Source organism: Geospiza fortis, unplaced genomic scaffold (assembly GCF_000277835.1).
Source record: "Geospiza fortis unplaced genomic scaffold, GeoFor_1.0 scaffold166, whole genome shotgun sequence".
NCBI lineage: Eukaryota > Metazoa > Chordata > Aves > Passeriformes > Thraupidae > Geospiza > Geospiza fortis.
Window position 1 is genome coordinate 2,133,948 of NW_005054310.1, and position 18,140 is coordinate 2,152,087.

The window sequence follows — 18,140 nt, forward strand, 5'->3', positions numbered from 1 at the left end:
AACCACTTGCCACTTCTGTATGTGATTGTAAATTATTAACTTTTAGAACTGCTCATGTGAAGAATACCTTATTTATATGGCTTAATAAGGCACTAGGGATACATGACCATGGAAAGCGAGTGAATCAGAGCAGAGGACATGTTAACTTTACAGTACATATGTAAACTCTCATGAATTGTATAGGGACTGTACAGTACTTTACTGGTGATCCTATTATAAGGTGATAAAACAATTAGTAGTATTGATATGTGAAGTTCCAACCAAAGCCAAATCAACTTCAGGTTTCTTGAGCAAAGTCTTGTATTGCAACCCATTGTTTCAGGGGGAAAAAACAGCAAATGTCCATAAATGTCATGCAGCAGAGAACACCACTCCCCTAGCAGCATCAGAAAATGATAAGGCAACCAAACCATGGATAAGCTCTTATCAAAAGCCTTAAGGAGGATAAAAGATTGTGCTCACCAAGAAGAAAAGATATTTCTCTAAAATAAATAGAAAGTCAAATCTTAACCCACAGAAATACATACTCTCTCTTACACAGTCAAGTTGCTTCAGTGTGCTCGCCAGAAAGGTACTTAAGTTGAGAGATGTGCATGTACCATTACTAGCTTCCCCAAAACCCAACTGAATTAAGATTTGTTTCTTAGCCATGCACAAAATCTATACATCCAAAACACACCTGACATCATTTAGTCTGTGATCAAGCATCAGTATAAACCACAGACATCTAACTGTGAAAACACCTGGGCAGCATTCAACACCACTTCAGACTACAGTAACTGCTGCCTACAGATCAGACAACATTTGTCACTGCCAAATATTTCCACTTTTTTTTAACCAGGCACAGTCTAGAAGAAAAATGTAAAGCTTTCTGAATGGTTAGTCATATTTTGGATGAAAATGACAGAAGCTCAACAGAAAATATACCAAGGTCAAGGCAACAACAAGAAAACTAACCAGAGGCAATTTTTTATCAGGGTATCTAGAGAGCTTACTAATATTTTGACAAAACCTATACCTTCATTCTTCTAGCTCTGAGTTGTCATTTCTCTGCTTTACCAATATAGGTAACACACCAGTAGCAAATAACTTTTTCATTACACCTTTTTTACAGTTTTCAGATGTACATAAACAAATATTCAGACTTCATGTATTTCTTGGCTGTATTATTTTCCTACACATACCTCTTAACTTACCAAAGAACACCACCATGCTCATCCTTATTTCTTCAATTTCAGTCTTTGTTGTTTCTGAGATAAATCAACGGTACAAGTCACATCAAATTCTAGGCAACTGAGTAAGTTTCACTCAGTCAGAGAAGTAAGAGGTAATAATACATACATTTAGCATCTGAAGTGAATGCAGTTCCTATGGAGACTCCTTTTAAATCTAAGTGACTGTGAACTTTCATCCTTCCTCTTTTCTATTATCACTGCAAGTACCTAATCCATTCTTTCTTACCCAGTCAGCCTACTGTATTTTCTAACTATTTCTACATAAAAAAAATATTCTGATCACTTGAAAATAAATGAGCAAATCCTTGTTACTGGCACCACACCAAGTCCAAATATGATAAATGAACTTAAAAAGTCAGCAACGTGACAGCTGATGAACGCTTTTACTGAGAAACATTCTGACTGCTCCTGTTCTCTAATTTTGGTGTTTTTTGCTTGGATCAGTTGGGCGTTTGATTGTTTGTGACTTAAACCCAGGGTTCTCCTTCTCCTGCTTGTTCCCACAAGAAGTGCTAACTACAATTCAGTTACTTTAACAACACTTACATATAAAAATTATTTCCTTAAAAGCATTTATAAACCCCCAGACTGAGATAAATTTTATACAGTAGGTTGCACCATGGTATAAAATCAACTGATGCAGCTCCACCTGTTCTAAATCGATGAGTTCCAAGATGTTACATGAATTCCCCAACTATCCTGTCATAACTTCCTGCTAAAGAAGTTGTGACACCATATATATGGTACTTCTAAGCTAAAAAACTAACAAAGCAGTATTTTGGTAAGCAGAACATACATCTAGTAACAGGTAAAGCTAAACAGTCATGTATGGCTGATGATGATTTACCTCCTGAAAGCCACACATTAAGTGTGGCAACACAGTGATGTCAAGGGTCATGGAAATGTCTTTACTCACACCTCAATCAACATTTTAGAGAATGCTGAGAGAAGACTTCAATGCATTTTCATAGCCATGATGTTTTTAAGTAGCAATGATTCACAGGTGCCATACTGTTGTCATCTCATTGCAGGGGTTCCATACCATTGTCTCCTTATCATAAAAGTTCCATATCTTCCTGGTGTTTCTCATGGGCAGCTCCTCAGAGCACTGACTCTTTCTTCTTCACAAAGGAGCCAGCTAACTCCAGTTCCCTTCTCAACCAGCCACCCCACTCTTTTATAGCACTCCTCTTCTCACTGGTTACAGCCGTGGCCTGTTAAAGTCAGGCCTCCTCCCAATCTTTGATAATTGGCCCAGCTGCAACTCCTTAGGGGTAAGATAAATTTCTACACTATCTTTATTTTCTTATCTATGCCACTACATCATACAGTTCTAGTGTTATCTGCTTCCCTTCTACTGTGCAATTTGTAATAGTCTATAATGCATAAACAGCCTCTTTATCTTTTATTTACCAATGGATTAACTCACAGAAACAGTTTATTAGTAAATAGATTGTTCAACAGTTTATTGAACCCTGTACACAATTTTAAACTCTCCTCTTAATGTTACACAGAAGTGGATGTGCTGTTTCTGAAAAACAATACCTTGCTTAATTATCCATACCTATTTTCAGATTGTATCTGTAGCATTCAGCTGGCTGATAGTTGCACTTTAGTGATGTTGTTCCTGGGAAGCTAATGCTGAAGAGATGCTGTAAACCTGATATAATATATGGCAACAAATAAAAGGACAATTAGGATTAATAAAACAGAGCTTTATTTTCTCCCTAGAAACAAGCTGATGATTCAAATAACCCCTCAAGGTTTCATAATCTTATCATATCTCCTTTTTTATATACAAAGTATCAGAGATTCCTCTTCACAAGCCTAATACCGTACTTTTTTAATAATACACATTTTTTCATTTAAGATTCACAAAATTCAGTTTCACTCTAGAAATTAATCATCTGTTCCTCTGTCAGAGTTTCTGGGTTGATTTCTCTAAATCTAGCTTTGGAATTTTATCAGAGAGAGAGAAATTTGACAACTGGGGACAAAACGTTCCAGCAAAGCAGAGGAAAAAAGTGAGAGACAGAGCAAAAGCAAGTGAGCACGCACACGTGCATCCAAGAAGAAAGGTCACACAAACATGGGTTTCTTCTACATCTTGCAGATGTAAATAAATAAATGCTCTGAGTAAAATATCTGATCAGCAGAAATCAGAAGCTCTTCAAACAAATCAGACATCGCATGCTATTGGCAGATGATTTGAAGTAGCATATGCTAAATCTAAGGGTTTAACAACCAAAAGAAGAGGCATAAAGATAATGTACTCATGTATCATTTATAAGTAAATCTACTGTGTTCTATCTGAAGCAACATAACATTATAGTCCCATACCCACAGCAGGTAGAAAAGAAGAAGTAGGAGCAAAGCTACAAAGACAGTTTGCTGACTGGGATAAAGAGATGCCCAAATTGCTCTGAGTTTATGTTAAAGAAACAAATGTTAGCGAAAGGAAAAAGTACAAATCTCAGGTTCATTCACTGCTCTATAACACATTAAGATATCTGCCAGTGGGAGGAAGGAATGTATACATAAAAACCACTTCTTTATGTCTAGACACATTTCTGATCACATAAATGGGCACCATCCCAGCTTGAGTCCCTCTTCGCAAACTCAGTCACAACCTAGTTACAGTACTCCAGCAGATGTAAGTTGTGTTTTATCTCTACTGTTATCTTTTTGAAATCCCTATTATGAAGAAGATCAAGAACTATGGAACTACAAGAAAACAAATTAGGCGACACTCAGTTATGAGGGGTCTTTTTTCAGAAGAGTATCATCAAAGTAGCTCTAGAAGAGAAAATAAGATTCAATAAACAAATCCAGGGGAGGGCCACAAAGATTCTTCATTGTGAGGGTGGTGAGGCACTGGAAAAAATTGCCCAGAGAGACTGTGGATGCCCCATCCCTGCATGTGTTCAAGGTCAGGTTGCATGGGGCTTTAGAGCAACCTGATCTCAGGGAAGGTTTCTCTGTCCATGACAGAGAGGTTGAAACTAGATGATTTCAAGGTCACTTCCAATCCAAACCATTCTATGATAATATGACTTAGGTAGAGTTGCCAATAAGAAAATAGTAAAGGTAGAAAAATGGGAATATGAACCAAGGATGAAAGGAGAATCAGAAAAAGAAACAATATAGGGCTACATGCTATAGCAGTAGTAGTATATTAGTATAATTATACCAGAGCTTTCCTTTACCTAGCCCCATCTCATTATTCAGGCTCAAAAAGGCTGCTGTTTTTTCCCAGGAGAATGAATGGGGGAGATAAAGAGAGCTTTTATTGGTAAAAAGGGCAGCAAGAAAAACTGTTTGATATTTGTCGGAGCTATTCATAGTCTTACACAGGTATTTTCAAGATCAGGAGCCACCAAGTAAGACAATGGGTTTTTTTGAGGCAGTTACTTAACAGCAGATATAATCTCAAATTATTTTAATATGCATCAAAAATAATTAGGTACTAATGAACACATTTCTCAACCACAGTGGCACCTTCTACAAAGCTTGAACTGCTGGACAAATCAATATTCAGAACAATCTCAGAGTCTGAAAGAGTAAGATAAGTAACAGCAGTACACGGTTCTGTAGTTCTTCAAGGTCTTTGCAATACTGAGATGGTATGAGCTTATTCTTTTCACACCAGTAACAATACTATCAATTTCACCACTGGAGTGAATTCTAATCCCCCTGTAAAGTTACTGTGTGCCACCATACCAATTTTGAAAAGGAAAGCTACTCAGGAGGGTTTAAGCAAATAATTTATCTCCATTAACAAATCTTGAAAATTTCAGTACCAAAGACACTGATTCTATTCTCCTTAAGAAATGTCTACGAACAAAATTATTAAGTTTAGATGTAATGTCCATTTTAAAATCTCCCTATATATTGGGCATATTTGCCCAATTGTCTGTAACTATCCAAAAGGAATCCCTGTTACCTACAGGAAAAACAATTAACAGTTTAATAGCTAGTGGTTTATTAACCAATTGCTTAATGCAGTTTGAAGTCTTAAATATTATTATCCCTAAAGTAAAATTAGATCTTTAAGTAAACTCTGTCCCTGTTAATAATTTCATTTAAACTAAAGATTCAACTGCTGAGACATGACTCTAAGAGCAAATACCATCAAAAATAGTTAAGGTTGCATGGTCTAAATGACATCTTATTCCATTTTTCTCATCCTTCTTCCTAAAACCAATGTTCTTACTTGGCATCACAACTTATAAGGATGAGTGAAATAGGCTTATGGTAAAAGAGCAGCCTGGGCACTATTTCTGTTAGAAATGAAAAGGTACTGGGAGACCTATTACGTGAAAGATCAAAGTGTACCTCTGTTCGGTACTAGCAGAGACCTCCAGGCTATCATGCATTTTACACAGGATCACCAGACTTTGCAATAAGTGTTTGGGAGTTATCTTTTGAAGCTTCAGTTGCTGGACCCATGCACCTGAATAAAAATCTCATCTTTCAAAAAGAAATACACTTATAAACCTTGAGATTTTGGAGGGACGAAAGCAGTCATAGAAATTGAGCAATAACAAGAAAAACTCCCAAGTACGTGGCTTATGGAAAAACAGAATCTCAGCATTTTTAGTAACTTGACTAAAGCTTTGTAATTGGCGAGACTGGTAAGATGGCCTAATGTTACGTGGTTTACGAACAGCATGTTCAAAAACTTGTGCCCTCAGCTCAAAGTACTGTTTCATTTATTAGCGCAACTACAAGAGTCACTAGTATGAAAGACATCAATCAATATTGCTCTCAGAGCTGTCGCACAGAGGGTCCTCTCACAGCAAAACCATTCTTTGCCTCTTTAGCTTGCAGAGCAAAACTGAAGGCGTAGCAGCAGCACACTGCAGACATACTGCTGATATATTTGATGTTCCAGAGCACTTCAAATCACTCCTAATTTCTAGCTGTTCTAATGGCTATCCCCCCACTCAAAAATCCTAATCCAAGGAACAATGCCTTTCCAAAGATATTAAATTTTGAATTCTGTGTTCTCAAAGTTTTTTACTGCAAGAAAAAATCTACTGTGCCCATTTAATGTACTTCAGATATTAATATAAACACAGAAGACTGACATCAGAAAACATTTCTATGTGCTAATGGTTTTGCAAAACATTTTTGTTTACATGGAAAAGTAACTGAATTTCCTATTTTCCTCCCATTTTCACAGTTAAGTGTTGTCAACATAGTTGTAACTTAGAGATAGAATTGTAAACAGGTCTAAGATGTGTCTTTTCTCATTTCTGAATAAACTCTTGAATGAGTTTCATTTACATAAGGAAAGCAGTCAAAATGAGATGCTTATTATGGCTAGATGTCTTCAAAGTAAGATTTATAGTATGAAACTTTAAAGAAGAAAAAAAAACATAATTAAAGAAAAAAGTCATACTTGGAGAAGATCCAAAACTGCCAAATAATGTCCCTTAGTGATCACCAACTCCATACAGGGGAGTTGTCTTGACCTGTATGTTTCATAACCAATTGTACCAGATGAGTTACTTCTTGAGTTAAGCTTCATGTACCATAAACACAAACCAGCAAAGTTTACAAGAAAGTCTATCCTCTTACTTCCTAATCAAAGCATAAGTCACGACAAGAGCAATGACAGAAAAGGCTGTCTCCAAGACTCATTGGAAATTTGGGCTGGAACCTACCACAACATCCTTCGGTACATGTCCGAAGCTAACCTGGTAGTCTTTAAAAGCACATTGCGCAACAAGATTAAGAATTAGAAACAAAAGGGAAATACTGATTAAAGCTTGCTCTCACAAAAAAAAAAAAAAGAGAACACCAATTTACCCCCAAAAAGCATGCAACACTGCAGATGTCTACTAATTTTGTTTGATTGTATTTAGAGACAGGATGATAATAGCAGTTACCAACGTCAGCAAAGCTGCATTATGATGACACAGTATAATTCTTCTTATTGAGAGATTTTAATCACAAATATTTCACAGTAACTAAAAGTAAAAGAAAACCCTAAACAAATGATCAACATCCCCATTCAAAAATAGGCAGAGCCATAATAAAAACTGCAGTAGCAAAGAAAATGTGACATCAAAATTTCTTTGATATGTGGATCATAGAAGCAACTCATTATAGTAGTTTCTTGGAAGTTGCCTCAGTAATTGTGTAGAACTGCTGCAATGTTTACATATTGTATGACTTAACGCCAAAAACCGACTCTTTTTTAAATGGAAATGACATTTCTCTGGAAGAGTCTGATTTAAAATCATAGCCAAGTTGATATTCAATGTGATGTTTAAAAATAGCAAAGTACAGGAACACAGTATAAAACAGAGGAGAATAAGGATGTTAACCCTACTGACTGAAGCTGGCTTATGAAACTCCAACAAGAAAATTACACTAATTAATATTTTGCTTTTGAAACCTAATATGCAAAGGTGGTTAAAATCTACTGCCACAGCAGCAACCCAGGCATTTGGCTCCTATACTTAACAAGGATGCTGACTTCTTTTAGCGTTTTTGGTGGATGAAAAAGCAGCTGGTAAATACATTAGTACTTCAGAATAAATATATATATATATACAATAACATTGAAAAATGGAAAACATAATACAGATTTCCAATTTAAAATTTCCAAGTAATAGACAAAATATCAGGCAATATTTATTGAAGCCATTAAATGGCTCAAATGGTTAAATTCCTAGCTGAGAAAAAGATGATTACATGACTTCTGGGGCACTTGGAGAACACATAATTTGAAAATGTGTCTAGAAAGGTATGTGTTTACCAATTAAAGAAAAAGGTTAGAAGCTGCAGCAGATAAATTAAATAGTAGAGACTAATCAATCACAGTGCTAAAATGATAGATGACAACTAAACTGAAGCCCCAGGGAACTACAACTACTGAGCCATTTTGCAAAATTAGGCTGCATAACTAGCATACCTCAAAGCAGTACAGAATCTAAATCCATGTCAGAGATGTCACATTAAAAAACACAAAGCGGTGTCTGTAATACAGGAATGATAAAAAGAAAAGAAAAATAAAGTTCTGCAGCACAGAACTTCGTAAGCATATAAGCCATAGAGACTAGACTTCTCTGAATAGCCTTGACATGATAACCAAAAGAGAAGCAATATAAACAACCTTTACATTATGCAAATGCTACTATATAATTTACCAGAAGTTCATACTTTCACTATGTGAGGAAAAAAAGAAAGAGTGAAACTAATTTAGGGGAAGACCTCATTAAAGACTTAAGGTAATGGAAACACTCCAATGAACAATTTTATCCAAGCCTGCAGTATATGCACATGAATTTCAATTTGCAATGACAAAACCTGTGACAAAATGGCAAAGAACAAGGAATAGGGGCACTTCATGCTGCTTCTAGATTACTATACTGCATGAAAAATTGAAATAATAACGTAGGGGAAGGTTATTGTGATTACAACAGAATATTCAGGAACCACAGGCTCATTTCTTTTTGAATACTCATAACTTCAACTTTTACAAAATGGACCCTTCCAAAACCAAAAAACCCTCCATTTAGCTCCTTCATCTCTGGTACATTACATACCTCTATATATAATATTGTAAATGGTAAAATAGAAAACACAGTAGCTTTTGAAATAGATACTAAGGCAAACAAGGGTAATGTTGCATGCTCATGAGCTAATGGTAAGTCTAACATAAATTTAGTTCTTCTACACATAATGGAGTCAATCTGCCCATAAAATAACTTTCAGCAGGCCAAGCCTCCTCTCATCTGCTCACAGCAGAGTCTGGATTCTGGCCATCCCTCTCCTGTACTAGCACTGTGCTTGTGCAATCTCCTAATTTATGTCACATTACCTGAACTTGCCTTTATCAAACAAGAGTAACAAAAAACCTGTTATCAACCAGCCATCAATTATTTGCCACTTCTTTGATAAACCAAAGTTTGTGGCAGATGAAATCTGATTGCGGCTGACCATGTGAGGACAATGGACACCTTTTTTGAATGCATGTTGCAAGAATTTTTTCCTGTTCCTCAAAAGGTATCTGCAATCTTTTGCAATATCAAATACAAATGACAAAGGCCCTTGCACTTAAAATGAAGTTGGGAACATGTAAAACCCACAAAACATACTATACATTATGACTTTTATTTTATCCTTTCTAAAATAACAACAATATTGATTTTAATTTTATTTTCTCTATATGTGGGGAATCCAATCTTTTTTTGCCTCTAGGCACCAGATATTTTAAATTTTAGACTTTTTAATTAAAGTTGAAGGAAAGAAGGTATGCTGAAACAACTCCACAGATCCAATTTATCAAACCCAGTGACAGAAGAATGACTGGTTACTTTGTGTATGAATAGCACACATTCTCAAGGGCGTTGTTAGAAGGCCCAAAGGTACCATACATGAAGTTCCCTCTCTGGGAGAATGTACAGCGCTATCAGGCTGGTAACATTGCTTCTCACTGATGATGGATGAGAGGTAAGAGTAATGTTATTTGTTTTATTATTCTAATTTCCCATGTATATTCCAAAGAGAGTGTTAAATAAATTTCATATCGCAAATGTTAAATAATCACTGCAGAGTTTCATTTTTGTAATTATATATTCATTATATGTTAGATAAATTGTAGTTTATAATCATAATACCACGATTGATAAAATTAACCATGGATAATATGAAAAGGTCCTGTCAACCTACTCTGCCAGCAGAAGAGAGAGAATTTGTATGTGAAGGTGTACAAATGATAGTTGACTAAATTTTTCTCACTATACACAAATAAATCCAAATTATTTTGAAAGAGCTGCCTGTGAGCTCTGGCCACTTCACACAGAAACACAACTGGGGAGAAGATCTTCCAGAGTCTGCAGTAGTGAAATTTATTGTCTACAAGTAGGACTGTAATAATTTGTAGATTTTAGTATATACAGATCAGTTGAATTATACAAATTGCTTGGAATTGCTAGCATTTATTCATGTAACTACCAGTCACCTGCTGCCAAAACTTCAGATCCAGAGGGTGTAAAGCATAATTGATTAGGTTGAAGGTATCCCATGCATTAAATAACAACTTCCAAAGTTCCACTGTGTCTTTCCACATGTCAAATAAAATTGCAAGGCCTGACCCATATTACATTACATTGTAACCCTTTGTGAATTCCTTAGACATAGGCATATGGCATTATTCTGTGCATTATGACCCAAAACCAGCAATAAGGCTCTCGGTCTGCAGAGTATCTATTTGATACTAGAAATAGAAAGAGATCAGAAACATTCTGCAATGCAGCTCTGCCAAGAGTAAGAGGAGATGGCCCTATGTGGGAGATGAGAGCAGAAAATGTGAAGCTTGAGCAGACTGACTATGTGGCAAAAAATGGAAAGATAAAGGGTAAAAAGAGGCGTGATAGCATATAGGGAATAGAAACCACAGGAGCCACAGGGGAAAGAAGAGAAAACACAAGGAAAATATAACTGATAGAAGAAGAAATGAAAAAAAAATCAAAGGAATAGATAAATAGGAGTTTTGAGAAGTTTTCTAGAATTCTCTGGTTTATATGTATCACTTGCTATATATCTAGAAGATGCCCACTGGTAACATAGTTTAGTACAGCGTACAAATAACCACACAGGGTCACAAACAAGCATTGTGCTGTCCTTGGATTCGTGAAATGTCACACATTTCCTTTCATGTTAAAGCCCATCATCAAACTTGTCAGCCCAGAGATATAATAGGTATGTTTTTGCTATTGAGATTTACACACATATTTTTATTATTTCTCAAGAAATATTCAAGATTTGTTTCTATTCAAAACTACCCTGTCCCATACACCAGTTTGGCTAAATGAATGGGGATTTAATATACAACATTAAAATTCCTTATCTTGTACTGCCAAATGTATATTCTAAAAGCAGAATGGTGCTAAAGACCACATAGTCTCTGCACATTACCTACTGTTCAAAATTATCTACCACAAAAAAGGCAAGTTCTATTGGCACCTAGCACAGAGGCACTGTTTTGTTGGAACTGTTAACAGAAATGTGTTAACACAAGCCCACCTGCTCTGGTTCTCAGAAGATATCACCACCACCTGTTAATACCCAGAAATGTGGTACACCCGTATAATCAGCCACAGCTCCCGGGGCACGCTACTTTGGATTGGCAGTGAAAGCAGTGTCTGTGCTCTACTTTGTCACCAGCAGCCTAAGATATTTTTCTAGGGACAATGTCAATAATATGACCCACAACACAAACATGGCCCATTTTCTTGTCTCAGTAAGCGATCTTAATTTCTCGGTGTTTGATAATGCTGCAGTTGTCGGAGGCCAGTGCAGCCACGCACCATGACTGGCTGCAGTGTGCAGCGAACAGCACAGCTATGACCAGGGCTGTTCAGAACAACGAACCAGTGATTATGTGGTTAACACTAACCCATAAAAGTCTTTTGCTCCTACACCAACACAGCAGGATCTGACTACAGTGGCGAATCTGTTTTTTCTGCAAAATTTCACGTGTGAGCAAATCTTGGCATAATGTTGTTTTTAGCTTGCTACTGTCAGTTTCTATCGCAATGTATTTTTACTGAGAAGAAAAACAAAATATTCTCAGTATGGGCAGCAATGAAGGCACTCCAATGTGTGGATTACCTGGGCCTCTTACCTGAGATGATTATAGAATTTGTAAAAGTCTACCCCTGTGAAATGAAACTAAGTTGGATGAAAGACAGAGATGTTCCCTGCACTAATTTCTTGCACTTGTTGGAAGAACTGCAAATATGAAAGAATAAAAAAAAATTTAAAAGGAAGCGCAAGTCATCTTTAGCTTTGGAGTATATAAGTTGGTCACTTACTGTTCACAATAGAGAATGTGTGCTTAACTCTCTTCTCTTTGTTTATTCAGGACTCCACGCTCCTGTAAGAAAAAAAAATACATGTGTTTATCATCCATTTAAAATTAACTATCTAGTTTCATTTGTGCTACAGAAGTTTGCCATTTTCAAACTTAGTTCTGGCTTACTCCAATATTTAAAACCCCGGGCTTTTGTGAAAACACCCAGCAGAGAAAATCCATATCATCCCTTTTCCTTAAAAAACAGTTTTTCAGTCTTAGATACTACAATAGCAGCAGAGATGAGAAATCTACAGGTTCAGGGAACAAATCTCTCTTGAAACCTCAGACTAAATGCCAGGCATCCTAATTTTATCTGGGCACCTGCAGGCCTCCCCAGTTCCAGGAAGGTGACAGGCTTTCACATTTCTGAGGCTGTCAATCCTCTCATCAAAATCAAATTCTCATGGTGTATTAGATCTCAGCTGAATTACCCCATTAGACTGAGAAGCCAAGGAAGAAAGAACATAAGCCTGCAATGACAGCCACAGCCTCTCTCACCACTTTTGGAGAGTGGAACATGCTGCAGAGGGGTCTTTCATGCCTCACTCCTGCTGTTTCATACAGGAAATTTGTACGGTAAGAACTGAACACAGCACACCAGCTGCTTTAGCCTTTCTTGGCCAGGTTACAAGCACCACAACAGAGTTGAGTTTTAAGGCAGGATTTGAAGGAACACAGCATACTGCCTTTGCAGATTTTACTATTAACAATTTTTATTAATAAAGGCTGCTTGAGAGAAGGGAGGAAATTGGAACTGCTGGGCAATAAGGGTTACAACAAGGGCAACATTGGTGTGAAAGGGCAAGCACAATCAAGCTGTGAAGGCATTAATTGTTAAGTTGACCAATTTGGATGCAATTAAAAAATTGAGCCAAATACATAGCTACCAAGATAGACAGATGTATTTTTAATTTTACATCAACTAGAAAATGAAAATGTTATCTGAAATTGTCAGACTACAGCACACTGACACTGGCCTTTAAAAAGGCAAATCACGATTCTATCCACCATCTCACTCTAATCAGCAAACCATCTTTCATGACTCAAATCATACAGGACTCAAACTATAACTAATTATAAAATCTAATTTCCCTTTCTTTCTGTATCTTTCTGTCAATATTTATGACATACCAGAAATCACTCATTTCATATGAGTCTACTGAAGAAACCTGCTAAGAAACAATTAAGAACTGTTTGGAGCTGAGGGCTATATAATACATTAGTCAAAAGCATCTAGTATTTTGATGTTATTAAGTTTTAAACTTTTTTAAACCATAGGGATCAGCTCTTCTCTCTAACAGCCCATTTTGTTATGTCCTAGACATCAGTGAGGAGCTGAACACTTAAAATGATGCAAGGTTAGCTGGACAGTGATTTGAAATCTTATTCTAAAGGGTTTAGAATAATTCAGATGCTGGTGTAAAACACAGCTAATTTCATTCCCACAGTTTGTAACTCATATCAAATATCAACTCATGTCAATAGCCTTAGCAGGCCTCACCTCACTTGGTGCTCTGTATTAGCTGTATCAAAAGTTCTGGTACAGACCATGACAGACCTAATCTGAACTACTGTACTCAAACATCTCTGAACGGGTTCAACCAAAACTTTGCCTCTTGCTGTCAAGTCAAGTTTTCCCAAACAGAGAGATCTGAAATTCAGAAACACTCAGAAAGAGGGTTCAATAAAAGAGCCTCTAATCTCCACCTTCTCCTGAGGTTCAGAGCCAGGGTTTTGGTCCAGGGCCCTGTGTATATCTTGCATTTGAGCAGAGGTAGCTGCTAGTGCCTTAGAGAAATTAACACCCAGAGTCACACCTGCTCTGTGGTGCATTGTCTCAATCTTTCCCTGTTTCTCTAAGCTGTCTGTGTCAAGCTGTGCCATATTATTACTGAGCCTTTCAGGAGGTTCACTGCTTGCTCCTGCGGCAACGACAACAAGGAAAGGAAAGACAAATGTTTACTATACTATTAATTGTAAATAACTGAATAAAAATACAGGTCGTGCACTAGAGAAGCAAATTTAAGCAAAACTGTGAATAAGTGTGGTGCTGCTTTAAGTGCAGAGACAGCCTGCCTGCTCCTTTGAAGCTCACGGTCTGAGTTTCCAAAAGATATGAAAAATGTAATGGACATCTGGAATAAGTAAAAACCAATCAATAAAATTCAACAGTTGTCCAGGAAACTAAATACCATCACTCTTTGCAAAGATTTGGAGAGCCAAAATATAAGGAGATAAATAAACTGGAAATATTTGCATTTCTAGAGGAAGACAAACACATTACAAAAGAAATTCAGCTGTGTTTCTATCGCTTACTATTAAACACAGGCAATTTTTTTATTAGATGTGTTGGAAGATTAATTCATTCACCCTTGGTTATGGACTCCTGTGGGTCTTCAGTGCAGGAGATCCCCTGCAGTGACAACTATATTTTCAGAGCTACAAATAGCATCTGTCAAAGTGCTAGTATCTTCCAAGGCTCCGTTTTAATTTCAATACTTGCAAGAGAAGACGTTTCCTAATGAAACCATTGGAAATATCAACAGAAACACATTTTGATATGTGTGACTACATCTTGCAATATCCCTTTGAAGTGCAATCTATATTTAACAAATGTTATCTACAGAAGATACTTTAAGGCATTTGATTCCAGGGTACGTACTCATTTAAATGATCTGCAACTTTGATTCAGTTAGCATATAGATAGCAAAATAAGAACAACAAAGCCTTTTTTCATTAATTCTAAATTCTCTGATCCCAGTCACCTTTATGGTAACCAGTTATGGAAATAGTCCCATTAAACTGGGGCAGGACTGGAGCTCTAAAATAAAACCAGTTCAGCCAAAACCACTGTATTTAAGATTATACATTCATATATGCTCATGAAATGAAACCCTACTCCACTGCAAGGAAGGAAGTCTGTAATTTTTCTCAGGAAGCCCTTGTTTAACTCATACAGAAACAAAGTGGATTTACATTTATTACAGGTGGTAAAGAACATTTTTAGCATCACGGAATCATGGCAAAAATAAGCCCCTTTTATTAGATGCTTCACTTCTCATTGTGAACTGTGATACAAAAGATGAAAGGGAAGTTGCATGGTAATTAAAAGATTTCTCATGGTATCTTAGGCCATCTGCACTTTCTTTATTCCATTACTATTTTTAAAACCAGGAACAACTATGTAATCTTTTACAAACTCCATGAAGAAACTATTTTTATCTGTTTAGGATTATGGGCTAAACACTCATTAGTAGAGCATATGGCTGTTATTTGCGTACTATTCTTCCCTCTCTTCTTTCAAACACTGAGGAATAATTTTGTAAACTGAATCTCTGTACTCTGGAGTAATAAAGAGCTGCTAATATATCATCATTATGGCTCAGTGACAGTTCCAGAGCACAAATGGACAACATTTTTGTCATGAAGGAATAAAAGCTCTAGAAATCAGTTTCAGGAGGGTTTTGGTTTTGACAGAGCTGAAACTTAGCCCAGGTTTGTTTACTTTATTGATTGTCTTTCAGACCTGAGGACATCACTTATGTGACATATCTGGGAGGTTTGGAATAAACAATCTTGAAATTTTGTGAAAAATTTTGTGGCAAAATGAAAAAATATAAACTAAACCTCAAACAAAAATCAGCTGGTGTTTAGCCTACTGAATTTAGCAGCACATCCTCAAAACACAAGCCCAATAGTCTTAGAAGTGAAAATGGGTATTTCAAATTTTATTCTCTGCTTTAGAATTATTTATGAGAGAAAACTAGATTAATTGAAAGTGGAGGATTCCATTATGAATAGACTGACATCCTGTAAAACATAGAACTGATGTCTGGAAAAATGAGGCTAGCATTCGATTATGAAGTTTAAATTAGCTAATAACCAGTACAGAGTCTGGATAATTTCCAGTTGCATAATGTGCAACAAATTAAATGTATTTTGAAAAAAATGCAGTTGCGGGCATTTATTAATCATTTCACATATTGAAACAGAAATTGTCATACATTATGAACTTTACAGTCCTTAATCATATGTATATTCCACTATTTTATGGGCTTAATTTGCTTAGCATCAACTTTTACTGTGAGTAACATTGATTTTGTCAAAACCTCAAATAAGTCACAGAACAGATCTGAGGATTACTTCAGAAGGGATTTAAAGCACACACTGTGAATCTCTATACAACCACCACTTAAAACACTATCCGTTCAGGCCCAGATGGATTGCTATGGCAACAGAATCCCAAATACCAGGTTTGTAACTAACAAAAATGTAAATTATTGATGAACTCAAGAGTTGTCTCTCTTGGACACCCTCCTATTCAAATAGCAAGCCGTACGGCTAGAATACAGAGAAATGGTTGATATGCAATTTCCCCAGCCCAGTGAGCACTAATCCCAAAGGATTTCATTAAATCTTTTGGCTTAAATTTTTATTCTTGGAACAGCAGTCAGCAATCAGGGATTACATTAAAACAGGCACTACTGAGGTCATTACCGACTGAATTCAGGCCCGTAATATAACAAAACAGGAACTAATTTTAAATATACCTCCACACACAACCCCCTCCCCTCAAAAATAGCACTGCTCTAAGTTACTGTATACTTGGTGACAGCACTTTTTCCACTCACATCACCACCCTTCCTCCTTGCCTACAGGCAATGATGGAGAACAGTACTGAAGAGTAAAAAACAGAAAGACATATTATTCCGTAAAGAGGTGCACATCTCATGATAGAGGTGACTGTGCATAAACAACTGAGTTGCAGAACAATTAATGTAAGGAGGCTCCACAGCCTTTGATATTTTGTAAATCAAAACCAAGAATAAAAACTTCTCTAGCAAATGAGCAAAACAGAAGACAGGAAGTACTTACTGGCATTTTTACTGCAAATTTCATGAAGTCTGCTAAGGGAACTAATAGTGGTAAGAAAGCCAAACAGTACTGGAAAGCCTCTCAGACTTTATACAGAACGTGATTAACACAGTGAGTGTCAGACAAAAATCAGCTCTCAATTTCTCACTTGTTTTAAAAGAAACTATGGCTTTAAAAAACCCAAACAATTCTCAGGTGTTTGCCTGACATTAGGTGTCACTGTACATAGATAAGAAATGGCAAACTGACTGTAGGAGTTGTTACCAGATCCAATGTCTACCCAGAACTAGATGGAAAAACTAGGATGGGGTAAATTTGTGGAGATGGGTAAATACAGAAGGATGCTTTTGCTGATAGAAAGGAAACAATTATTGAAACAGAAAATGAAAGAGATAAAACCAAGGCATAGAGTAATTTCCTAAGATGAGGGAGAAATTTAGAGCAACAGAATGAAAAGAAGATAGCGGTTGTACCACAGGCTTCTTGGTGGGGCAGGAGAAATTCTCCCATCCTCATTCACACAGATGAGCATTTACTCAACACAGTATGTAAAGACAGAGGACCTATTTAGGACAGCTGTCATTTGAACAGCCATTTAAGTTTACAGATATTAAGTAGATTGCATGCCTTTAGTCTCAACACACAACATTTAAGTACTTCAGAACACAGTTTACCAGAATGCAAATGCTGCATCAGTATGGACCGTTGTCATCTTATTGCAAAAGTTCTATACTTTCTTGGTGATTTCTCATGGGCAGGTCTTCACAGCACTCTTTCTTCTTCACAGTACAGCTAAAAAAACTTCAGCTCCCTCTTCAACCAGTTAACCCACTCTTTTGTACCACTCTTCTTACTGGACACAGCTGTGGCCTATTAAGGGCAGGCCTGTTTTTAATCTTTGGTGATTAGTACAGCTGCAACTCCTCAGGTGTGAGATTATCTTCTGCACTATTCTCTTAACATTCTGTCTCCCCACAGTGGACACTAGAGACAAAACCTAAAGTATTTACACTCTGCTATTCTCTGACCATTCAGTCTGTGGCCTGGCCATCCCCACCCTGTCATCCATATATTTTAAAGGTAAACAGTTTTCAGCTCTACAGATTTCTCTACTTAGCAAAGGACTCAGCTCACTGTGGAATTTCTCTGGAAGTGCC

At 36.7% G+C, this 18,140-nt stretch overlaps 1 protein-coding gene across 2 annotated transcripts in view; it reads right to left on the reverse strand.

Annotated features, from left to right (window-relative positions):
• Positions 1-18,140, reverse strand: part of SYT1 (synaptotagmin 1) — a 255,317-nt gene that overhangs the window by 203,200 nt on the left and 33,977 nt on the right. For both annotated transcript variants that reach the window (XM_031055590.1, XM_031055591.1), the window contains one exon: positions 12,068-12,129. The gene's annotated coding sequence lies outside the window, so the exon portion shown is untranslated. The remainder of the gene's footprint in view (positions 1-12,067; positions 12,130-18,140) is intronic.